The 12,060-nt window shown below is 38.8% G+C and overlaps 1 pseudogene; it reads left to right on the top strand.

Moving 5' to 3' along the window:
* Positions 1 to 10,810, top strand: part of LOC133245205 (craniofacial development protein 2-like) — a 54,947-nt pseudogene extending 44,137 nt beyond the window's left edge.
* Positions 10,811 to 12,060: the final 1,250 nt, after the last annotated feature.

Genomic DNA, 12,060 nt, shown 5'->3' with positions numbered 1-12,060 from the left:
GGTTTCACTGTGGGCTAGGCTTTGGAGACACATAAATTAACTTCAGAAAGTGATAGTACATGTGCAAGAATGATTGTGACACAAGGCAAGTAATGTTTGAAAAAGACAGGGGACAACAATACTTCCTTTCCTCTGTTCTCCTCTTTTTCCTTCTCTTCCCATTACTTTCATTTTCTTTTTAAAAATCAATACTTGCATATATAATGTGTAAAAGTTTTATAAACAAGTAGGAAATACCAGGTTGACAATTTCAGCCTCTGCTGCCAACACTGGGTGTGGACACTGAGGAAAAAATTTAGGGCAAAGAAAGTGGGATCTGTGAATTTATGGGGAGTAGTGTTTCCCATAAATTTGAGCAAACTCCAGGAGATGGTAAAGGACAGGGAAGTCTGAGATGCTGCAGTCCATGGTGTAACACAGAGTCAGACATAACTTAGCAACTAAACAATAGCAATATTCTCCAAGACAGCCAGATGTAACTTTTTTTGCATGTAAAAAGCCACTGAAAAAGGCTGAGATAAGGAAAATTAAAGAAAGCAGTGCCAGTGGTGTGTTGGTGATTCTTCACATTTATGAAATACACTTATCAGTTACTTAGGAATTTTGTGAGACAGTTGTTAAACTGTTGGTAGCTTGAAATCAGCCATGATGGAAGTATTTACATCATCAGTTCAGTTCAATCGCTCAATCATGTCCTACTCTTTGTGACCCCATGAACTGCAGCATGCCAGGCCTCCCTGTCCATCACGAACTCCCAGAGTCCACCCAAACCCATGTCCATCGAGTCGGTGATGACATCCAACCATCTCATACTCTGTCATCCCCTTCTTTTCCTGCCCTCAATCTTTCCAAGCATCAGGGTCTTTTCCAATGAGTCAACTCTTCTCATGAGGTGGCCAAAGTACTGGAATTTCAGCTTTAGCATCAATCCTTCCAATGAACACCCAGGACTGATCTCCTTTAGGATGGACTGGTTGGATCTCCTTGCAGTCCAAGGGACTCTCAAGAGTCTTCTCAACACCACAGTTCAAAAGCATCAATTCTTTGGTGCTCAGCTTTCTTTATAGTCCAACTCTCACATCCATATATGACTACTTGACAAAGTAATGTCTCTGCTTTTTAATATAATGTCTAGGTTGGTCATAATTTTCCTTCCAAAGAGTAAGCGTCTTTTCATGGCTGCCATCACCATCTGCAGTAATTTTGGAGCCCACAAAAAATAAAGTCTGCCACTGTTTCCACTGTTTCCCCATCTATTTCCCATGAAGTGATGGGACTGGATGCCATGATCTTCATTTTCTGAATGTTGAGCTTTAAGCCAACTTTTTCACTCTCCTCTTTCACTTTCATCAAGAGGCTCTTTAGTTCTTCTTCACTTTCTGCCATAAGAGTGGTGTCATCTGCATATCTGAGGTTATTGATATTTACATCATAGCAAGAAGCAAATGCTACAAATCACAACTTAAACAAAAAACAGTGAATTGCTCTACCAGCCTACCAACTGACAACTGGTCAGTTGTCAACTGAAATGACAACTCCAAGATTCTTTCACTTTCCTAGTGGGCAAAATTATGAGTATTCTGTATGTGAATGTTTAAACGAGGCAATATGATAGTTGAGGATATACCAGAAACTGCAGAACTATCCATGGGTACCAGAGTAGCAGGAAACTTATGGACCTGAAAAGAATAGAGAAGGAGGGCATACTGATGAAGCCCATGTAGCCCACCCACCATTTTTTTTGATCATCAGGAAGAAGCCAAAGACCATTAGATGAGTGGATAATAGTCATTTGGGGAAGGAGAAATTTTCAATCCATATTTAGCCATTGATAACATTTTCCATGGTGTTTTCTGTTAAATAAATTTCATACTGCCATTCTGTGAGAAGGCATGGTATATAAAGATAGCAGTGTTTTCACCATATTATTTTATAACGTGGACTTGACTTATATAATAGTATCTACAATTAGCTCAGACAGTAAAGAATCTGCCTGCAATGCAGGATACCTGGCTTTGATTCCTGGTCAGGAGATACCCTGGAGAAGGGAATGTCTATCTACTCCAGTATTCTTACCTGGAAAATCCCATGGACAGAGGAGCCTGGCAGGCTACAGTCCATGGGGTCACAAACAGTCAGACACAACTGAGCAATTAACACTTTCTTTCACTATGTTTTATTTACTTATTTATATCTGTACACTTGCACGGTATGCAGGCACAGTAATAATCATGTAAATGGTACAGGAAGGCACAAAAACAAAAATAAAAGTCCTTATTTTCTAATTTCAGTGGGATGTTTCAGTCTCATCCTGAGACTATTGACTCTATCACCATATCTACTTTTAATGTGCCACACTCTCCACAAGACTTTAGTTGTTTTTGTTCAGAAATAACAATAAAGATCAAATCAGGGGCTCAACATAGAAATTTTAGTATTTTGTATAAGAGTTGGGGATACAGCATGTCAATGAAGCCACCTGAGGTACAGAGCAGAAAATATATATATTTTTTCTTTTTAAAGATAAGATAATTTTATGATTTTTTTAAACAAAGTTTCTATATAAGCCCTAATATGAGATTTTAAAAATATAATTTCTTCTTTTTCTAGCAGTTTTAATTAGCATATTGTCACACCAAGCAACATTTTGTCTTATTTTTATAAATCCTTTCTTATCCTATTTTTATTCCCTTCCTCAAGTACCTTAGAATGTATTACCCTAAACCATTCCCCTCGTTAGCATTTTAGAGGACGGACTCTATGAGAAGTAAAAAATATTCTACCTTTTTTCCTGAGAAATTATAAAGAAGGTTCAGTTCAGTTCAGTCGCTCAGTCGTGTCAGATTCTTTGTGACCCCATGAATCGCAGTACGCCAGGCCTCCCTGTCCATCACCAACTCCCGGAGTTCACTCAGACTCACGTCCATCAAGTCAGTGATGCCATTCAGCCATCTCATCCTCTGTCATCCCCTTCTCCTCCTGTCCCCAATCCCTCCAGCATCAGAGTCTCTTCCAATGAGTCAACTCTTCGCATCAGGTGGCCAAAGTACTGGACTTTCAGCTTTAGCATCATTCCTTCCAAAGAAATCCCAGGGCTGATCTCCTTTAGGATGGACTGGTTGGATCTCCTTGCAGTCCAAGGGACTCTCAAGAGTCTTCTCCAACACCACAGTTCAGAGGCATCAGTTCTTTGGTGCTCAGCTTTCTTCATAGTTCAACTCTCACATCCATACACGACTACTGGAAAAACCATAGCCTTGACTAGATGGACCTTTGTTGGCAAAGTAATATCTCTGCTTTTGAACATGCTATCTAGGTTGGTCATAACTTTTCTTCCGAAGAGTAAGCGTCTTTTAATTTCATGGCTGCAGTCACCATCTGTAGTGATTTTGGAGCCCAGAAAAATGAAGTCTGACACTGTTTCCACTGTTTCCCCATCTATTTCCCATGAAGTGATGGGACCGGATGCCATGATCTTCGTTTCCTGAATGTTGAGCTTTAAGCCAACTTTTTCATTTTCCTCTTTCACCTTCATCAAGAGGCTTTTTAGTCCCTCTTCACTTTCTGCCATAAGGGTGGTGTCATCTGCATACCTGAGGTTATTGGTATTTCTCCTGGCAATCTTGATTCCAGCTTATGCTTCTTCCAGCCCAGCGTTTCTCATGATGTAAAGAAGATATAGGCAGATCCTAATGCTGGGAAAGATTGAAGGTAAAAGGATAAGGAGGCGGCAGAGGATGAGAGGGTTAGATAGCATCACTGACTCAATGGACATGAATTTGAGCAAACTCCAGGCAACAGTGGAGGACAGAAGAGCCTGGTGTGCTACAGTCCATGGGGTCACAAAGTCAGACACAACTGAGCAACTGAACAACAACAAAGGCAGATGACATCTAATTTAAGTGGAATTGTAAACAGAAGACACCCGCGATAAAGGATGTCTTTGAGATTTTGCCTAAAAGTAACTTTTAACTTTTTATTTCTATGGAAACTTCAGTCAGTACACATCTTTTGTGTCAGATAGTTTTGCTTTTGAGTTACAAATGATATATACAAATAATTATTAGCTCAATGTTATTGTATCAGTCTAAGATTTCAGTTAGAGAATGTCAGATAGTACATCTCAGTAAATGCCAAGAATCATCAGAATGTTTTCAAACCCGAGAGTTTCAAGTGGAACAATTTATGCAAGCAACACTCCCTAGTTCCACAAGACTCAACTGAAATAGACAAGAGCACATTGCATTACAACATATTTAATATTATGTTTAAAATTTTGTTTAAATATTCTGTAATTCCTTTACTAATAATTGCAGAAATGTTTGGCCCATTTCTAATAGTTTTCATCTTCACATAAGATTAAAACAGAGAGGTCATCATTTTTTAGCAACAGGAAATTTCAATTCAAATATCTGTTCTTTTATATACAGAATATGAATATATGAAAGGAATATATTATTTGTGTGTATTTATGTATATATCATATATCAATGCATAGTATGCCTATACTCCCAAATTGTTAATTTGTATTAATTGAATGATTCTCCCAATATAAAGCTTCAATTAGCTTATTCTTGTGACTTAGTAAATTTAGCTCAAAAAGATACACAAATGTAGAATATAGTTTTGCCAAAATCTTGATGAGGTTGACCAGGCATTGAGCTTTCTGTTTTTGGCCACGATCAGAAATTTGTTCTTAAGATTTTGTGGTTTATTTTATTTTTTAACTTTACAATATTGTATTGGTTTTGCCGTATATCAACATGAATCCGCCACAGGTATACACGTGTTTCCCATCCTGAACCCTCCTCCTTCCACCCTCCCCGTACCATCCCTTGTGGTTTATTTTAAATGCTTCAGCACCAAAGAGATTCCCAAGAAATTAAATGCTTTCAGGTTGACCTTGTAAAATTATAATCTCTTGTTTTGCATGTCCAATTAGCATCAGAACTTGTTTAGGAGAGATGCTGCCATTTCAGGGCCTTGTGAGGTCCTGCATGGATATGTCCAGGTTCATTCATATTTCACGTCCACGAAAGACTGCTGGCCTTATTTTCAGTCTTCTGGGGCAACTTGCTATGTTCTTTTGTACCAGTTTTCAGCATATAACTGTTCCCCCTACTCCTTCCTTTTCTATATTCCTGATGCTAGAATTCCTGATGTTTTATTAACTATAATTCATTTTAACTGCCTTGTGTAATATGTTTTATCTCTGCTAACTATTATCCATTTGATAACCCCTCCTATTCAGTCTAAATAGAAAAATGTTTAGATAGATATGTCTGAGAAATTGACATCTGTAAGTTCATTTCCAGGATGATACATGTCTCCGAAGAGTACTGAATTGTAATGTTGTCAAAATAATTCATCTAAAGAGGATAAGCAATTTATTCTCGTGGGCATAATTTTATTTAGAAGAGATGATTCTCTTGGACAGGCCCAAGTGAGATAAGGAGGGTACTGACAATGTACTTGTTTTCTCTAAGTCTACAAATCTTGGGCAATAATTTTCCTGTATCTTTTCATACATGTTCTTAATAGGTGATTTAGAGTCTCAGTGTGAGATTGCCACTTCTTAATGAAAATGGGTGGATGTTTATCCCTACAATAGAAAGTGAAATGATGTTTTAAAACAGGGGTTGGCAAATTGCAGACCGTAGGCCAAATTTTGCCTGCAGGCTGCTTTTGTATGGCCTGTGAGTTAAGCATGGTTTTTACATATTTAGACTTGTAAATACACGCATACACACACACACAATACTATGCAACAAGGATCATATTTGGCCTACAAAACCTAAAATATTTACTCTCTGGCCTTTTATAGAAAAATCTATAAGCCTTCAAGTAGCTGTAATAAAATGATTTTTTTAATCATAAATCACATAGATAATGTTTTCTATGTGACAGGTACAGGAAATTTTGTGTGTATTAACTCATTGCAATCTCAGATAAAGCTTAAATGTATTGAGAGTTAAAGTATCATCCTCATTTTGAAGAAAACTAAAGGCAGTTATGGACTAGAGACTATACTTATAACCGCTATACTATATGGCCTGAGAATCTGATCTGTCTCATGTGGTTGTTTTGGGGGGTGGTATGCATGTGTATGTGTGTGTGAATCCTTCTCTTGACACCAGTCTGCAATTAGTCAAAATAGGATGGTTATGTGATTGGCAGAACACTGTTTAAACATAGGACAGACTATACAAGTTTCCTTAAGCATGTAAAGGGCAAAGCTACTGCTCACAAATTGGCTGTACACAGCAGCACTTCAGCTGGATGAGTAAGACCCTCTCACTCTCAAATGCCCATGAAATTGGCTGCCTACTAATACTACTACTTAGTCTGGGTGATGACTCTTCAGGACACTCGTCTTGACAACCTTATACTTGTTTTATATATAGTTGGTCCCTTATGACTGCTTTCTCTAGAGATTTGTGCTATGTGCCTCTCTGCCCAGCATTTGAAAATACTGTAATTGTTAGCACTCCCAAAGCATCCCTCAGTGCTATTGTAGGAATGGAGAGATTAAAGGTAAATTCTAGGCTTGCCACCCCCATTGGCAGGTTTTAGGCTTCAGGCCTGCCTGAAGCATATTCCTGCAATAGCCACTTTGCTATTCTTTCTGGTAGCTTTTCTTCTCTTACTCTTGGTTTCTCTACCTATAAATTCAGGAAGAGCTTTTGATTTGTTATGAAAAGAGTTTCTATCTCTATTCCAATTTTCTCCTATGCATAATCTAAGTTCTGGCCTCCTCAATTATTATTTCTTTGTTGATTTAGTTTTAATGCCTTTGGTTTTTCAGGTATCTGTTAAAATCTTTACCTGTCATTATACATTCAGTGCCTTTATAAATTTATTCCATTTATAGATTTATAGCGTTATTTCAAGAGGACTTTGGGGAGGAGAGGAGAAGTAAACATATGTATAGGCTCCATCATTTTGAACTAGAACCTTTCAAAATTTATGTGGCAAGAAAATGCATTGGGGGATATACTGATAGGTTTCCTTGCACTTCATGTTTTATTACAGTTCTCCTCCTATATTTTGGGAGACTTCCCATCAGTCTTGGAATAATGAAAATAAGACTCCAAGAAGCAATTCTTCATTTTAAGTTCAAAAATCCATAGTGGAAAACAAAAAACATTTGGGCAAATATATTATTCTCTTGTCCGTAAATTGGGTAGGACTCCATGCAATGGGAAAGAGAAGATTAGAGGAGCTATGTGGACTGGCATGATGTTAGCCTCAAGAGATCACCAAGCTCTGTCCATGCCAGACATCTCTGTGACTATTTCTTGGGAGATGCCCAGACTTGTGTTACTTCTGTACATCATCTAGTCTCCATTCCAATGAGTGGCATGCGTTGCTTAGACTGAACAGCTATTAGGATTTCCTTTTGTCCCCATTGATGAGGATCACCCATTGACAGCTGTCATCAGGGTGCTTGCTTGTCTTCCAGCAAGGCTGAATCCTTGATCTTTTTTAGACTTTAAATGACGTAGACAATGTGAATGGCCTCACTTTCATGGCCTACCATATTTTTTACTCAAAAAGTGGTGTTGTTCTATACACCTGGTGAGGAAATGATTGAGATGTGTCTATCAGTCAGGAACCTGGCAGGAAATAGTTGAGACACTTAATTAGATATTTTAAGAAGAGTTTAATTATAAAGGTTTGGACAGATTTAGGAGCACCAACAAACATAGTACTAAACCCTATGGCTAGTTACAGTAGGGCTTTATCTTTGTAGGGGCTGATGGGTCAAGGAGACAGAGTGGCTCCCAAAACCTAGAAAGGAGGGATAATTAAAAAAAAAGAAATCCAGTCTTTTTCAAGCTTATTTGACTAATCTTTTTTCTCATGTAACATCTGTTATCATTTTGTGGAACTTTGGAAAATACTGGTATAGATGTATTCCTGCCTAATAAGGTAAACTAAATGACTTTTCCTGACAATATTCCTAATTTTTGGTTCTACGAAATTTTCAGAATTGAACCTGTCATCCAATAAGTTCAATTAAAAAACAGCCTTTGCTAAACTTTAATTTTCGGAGTTGTTATTCTGTGCTTTGTAGCTGCTCTTTATTGGAAAGTAAGGAACTGTGGCACAGAATTAGTCTTAATGAAGCAATTTTCTAATTTCATGTTATCTTCTGCTTTTCATATTTACCTATGGTTTGCTAGAAACATGGCTTAGAGGAAAATTTAGAACATATTACTAAACACTTGGCTGTTGCAGTGCTTCATATATATCAAGTTCTGAAAATATATAACAATTTCATAAATATCTTTGAACAACAGTACTGTGTAGTATTAATAGAGAAGAATAATTCATTTTGATTTCACAGGGCATATGTCAGCACATGACTTTATGCAAAATAAATTGTTAAGTTCAAGTGGGAATTGAGGATAAAGATTTTGGCTCTTCTGACTTTTGTGACTAGATTTGAAATAAGGTGGGTAATCAATGGAGGTGTGTGTTAGGGGATCAGAGGCTCTTTGGGCAAAAATTCCGCCAGTGACTTCTTCCTTAATATATGAATTTTCTGCACACAGAGAGTTGATTTAAGATCTTTCAGTATGTTTCTTTTACTGTCTGTCGTCTAAACAAGAAGTTTTATATTTTGTATTTTTCATTTCATTTTCTAGATATTAAATTACTCCTTTGCTCAGAAAGGTCATTTAAGAGGGACAGCAATATATCACTTCACTGATACTTGTCATGTAAGTAATACATTTACTGTCATGGGCATCTGTCAGTTTGAGGAGAATGGATTTTGTTCTTTTCTATTACTATAGAAAGTAGAACATTTATTTACCTACCCTAGTCCACAGTATGTGAAATATCTAAGATTCTGTTAACTCTTTAGACCACAGGGGTGCCAGATTACATGGTAGTTTAGTTCAGTTCAGTTGCTCAGTCGTGTCCAACTCTTTGCCACCTCATGAATTGTAGCATGCCAGGCCTCCCTGTCCATCACCAACTCCCGCAGTTCACTCAAACTCACGTCCATCAAGTCGGTGATGCCATCCAGCCATCTCATCCTCTGTCGTCCCCTTCTCCTCCTGCCCCCAATCCCTCCCAGCATCAGAGTCTTTTCCAATGAGTCAACTCTTCTCATGAGGTGGCCAAAGTATTGGAGTTTCAGCTTCAGCATCAGTCCTTCCAATGAACACCCAGGACTGATCTTCTTTAGGATGGACTGGTTGGATCTCCTTGCAGTTCAAGGGACTCTCAAGAGTGTTCTCCAGCACCACAGTTCAAAAGCATCAATTCTTTGGTGCTCAGCTTTCTTCACAGTCCAACTCTCACATCCAGACATGACCACTGGAAAAACCATAGCCTTGACTAGATGGACCTTTGTTGGCAAAGTAATATCTCTGCTTTTGAACATGCTATCTAGGTTGGTCATAACTTTTCTTCCAAGGAGTAAGTGTCTTTTAATTTCATGGCTGCAGTCACCACCTGCAGTGATTTTGGAGCCCCCAAAAATAAAGTTTGACACTGTTTCCACTGTTTCCCCATCTATTTCCCATGAAGTGATGGGACCAGATGCCATGATCTTCATTTTCTGAATGTTGAGCTTTAAGCCAATTTTTTCACTCTCCTCTTTCACTTTCATCAAGAGGCTCTTTAGTTCCTCTTCACTTTCTGCCATAAGGGTGGTGTCATCTGCATATCTGAGGTTATTGATATTTCTCCCGGCAATCTTGATTCCAGCTTGTGCTTCTTTAAGCCCAGCATTTCTCATGATGTACTCTGCATATCAGTTAAATAAGCAAGGTGACAATATACAGCCTTGACGGACTCCTTTTCCTATTTGGAACCAGTCTGTTGTTCCATGTCCAGTTCTAATTGTTGCTTCCTGACCTGCATATAGGTTTCTCAAGAGGCAGGTCAGGTAGCCTGGTATTCCCATCTCTTTCAGAATTTTCCACAGTTTTTTGTGATCCACACAGTCAAAGGCTTTGGCATAGTCAATAAAGCAGAAATAGATGTTTTTCTGGAACTCTCCTACATGGCAGTGATAAGATCAATTCTCTGATACATTTGGTTGTAGTGAAGCATTTTCATAGAGAGAAATAATCACTCTTCAAGGGTTGGATAGTGTAATCATTGAGAGAAATAGTGTAATGATAAATATTTAATAATCACCTCTGGTAGGGAAGCGGAGTACTGCTAATTCCTATGATGTAAATAATGCCATCCTGGCTCCTTTCAAGTTATAAACTTGAAATCATTGAACTTGAATTGGGAACAGATGTGCAGTAGCCCACCATTTTATAGGGTGTTCTATCTTAAAGATATTAAAAAAAAAACATAAATTCAGGAACAGCAATAGTAGTGTAGTTAATTAGTGAGGAAGCGATGTATTTTTGGCTACTTATTACCTTTGTAATTAATTAGCTTGTATAATTTTGCTGCGCCCAGCGCAGCTTGTAGGGATCGAAAATGGTCGACGCACAGTTTGGAAGAAGGAAACTAGAGACAGAATTAAAGTTTTCAAGATGGGATTGGGGGACTTAAGACCTCTAGGGTCAAGAGCCCCGCTGACACATCACTTTTATTGAGCTCTTGGTATGCAGAAAGTATCTGGTTTTTAGATAACATAAGGTTCCCATGCCCCAGTCACATCCCAGAATTAATGTTCTTTGTACTTTTATGTTATCTCCTAGTACCAAGGGTATTACACAGCCAGGGGCAGCAGTCCTCACATGACCATCGAAAGAACAATCAGAGCATGCTCAAGCGGCATTCTGAATTTGCACGACCTGGTGTTCCACGGTCCATGCTATGTTCCTCCTGAGCTCAGCAAGGCATGACAATCCCAACTAATCAGCCTGATGTACTTTTTGTTTAGATTATACTTAGTTGCTGTATTTCACTTTTATTCTTTTCCCATGGTGTTCTTCTCATGGCTTAGCCAGAGTGACAGGCAGCTATTAACCCCTGCGTAATTTGATTTTCACTAATGGTTTTGTTTAACAACCAACTCAAAAAAGTTTGAATATTTAACAATTGACTTCCTAAGCTAGTACAAGGTGTCTCCCATACAACACAGATAAGAGCGTGAAGTTTATCATTACATAGTTCTGAATTTCATTCCTTGCTCTGTCATTTAAAAACTGGCCATGTGAAGTTTATATTTCTTTTTAAAGTTTTAGTTTTCAAGGTGTAGGAAAGAGCAAATTAGCCAGGATGGCAGTGATCAGGCTCTTGCCCCACGGCCTCTCATTCTCGCCCCACGTTTTGTAAATACATGGTTATGTGACAGCTGAGATTACTTATAGCACTGCACATGTGGTCACAATGTACCTGATTGGCCACAGGGCCCTTTTGTCCTATAAACATATGTAAGCTCCACGTGAAAAACCTTTGAGGCTGCGTTATGGCTGCCTTATGGCTGTGTCTGCTGGGTCAGCCACGAGAGGAGAGACTACAGCGTGTCTGCTGCTATGGCTGCTGTGCCAGTCAGGAGAGTATAAATGTGTCTGCAGTTCCTGCCACTCCTTGGAGTTTTCTTCCAGCTTTCCTGCTCACGCCTTGCCTACCATGGGTTTAACAAACAGTGTGAACAGTAAGATACAGTGAGACAAAAGGTAAGGGTAAAAGTTATATCTACTTTGATTAGCTGTGTATGTGTGTTAGTCACTCAATAGTGTCCAACTCTTTGTGACCCATCGACTGTAGCCCTCCAGGCTCCTCACTCCATGCAATTCTCCAGGCAAGAATACTGGAATAGGTAGCTATTCCCTTCTCCAGGGGGTTTTTCCAACCCAGGGATAGAAGCTCGATCTCCTACATCGCAGGCAGATTCTTTACCATCTGAGCTACCAGGGAAGCACTCAATTAGCTATTGTCAGGATTAAATAAAATGGGACTTCCCCTCCTCTGGAGAGTAAGAGACCTATAGCTAAAGATTCGGAGAAGGCAATGGCACTCCATTCCAGTACTCTTGCCTGGAAAATCCCATGGATGGAGGAGCCTGGTAGGGTGCAGTCCATGTGGTCGCTAAGAGTCAGACATGACTGAGCGATTTCCCTTTCACTTTTCACT

The sequence above is a fragment of the Bos javanicus genome, chromosome 3 (genome assembly GCF_032452875.1).
Source record: "Bos javanicus breed banteng chromosome 3, ARS-OSU_banteng_1.0, whole genome shotgun sequence".
In the NCBI taxonomy this organism is placed as follows: Eukaryota; Metazoa; Chordata; class Mammalia; order Artiodactyla; family Bovidae; genus Bos; species Bos javanicus.
Note: the sequence above shows the minus strand (reverse complement) of the source record. Positions and strands in the feature narration are given on the sequence as shown.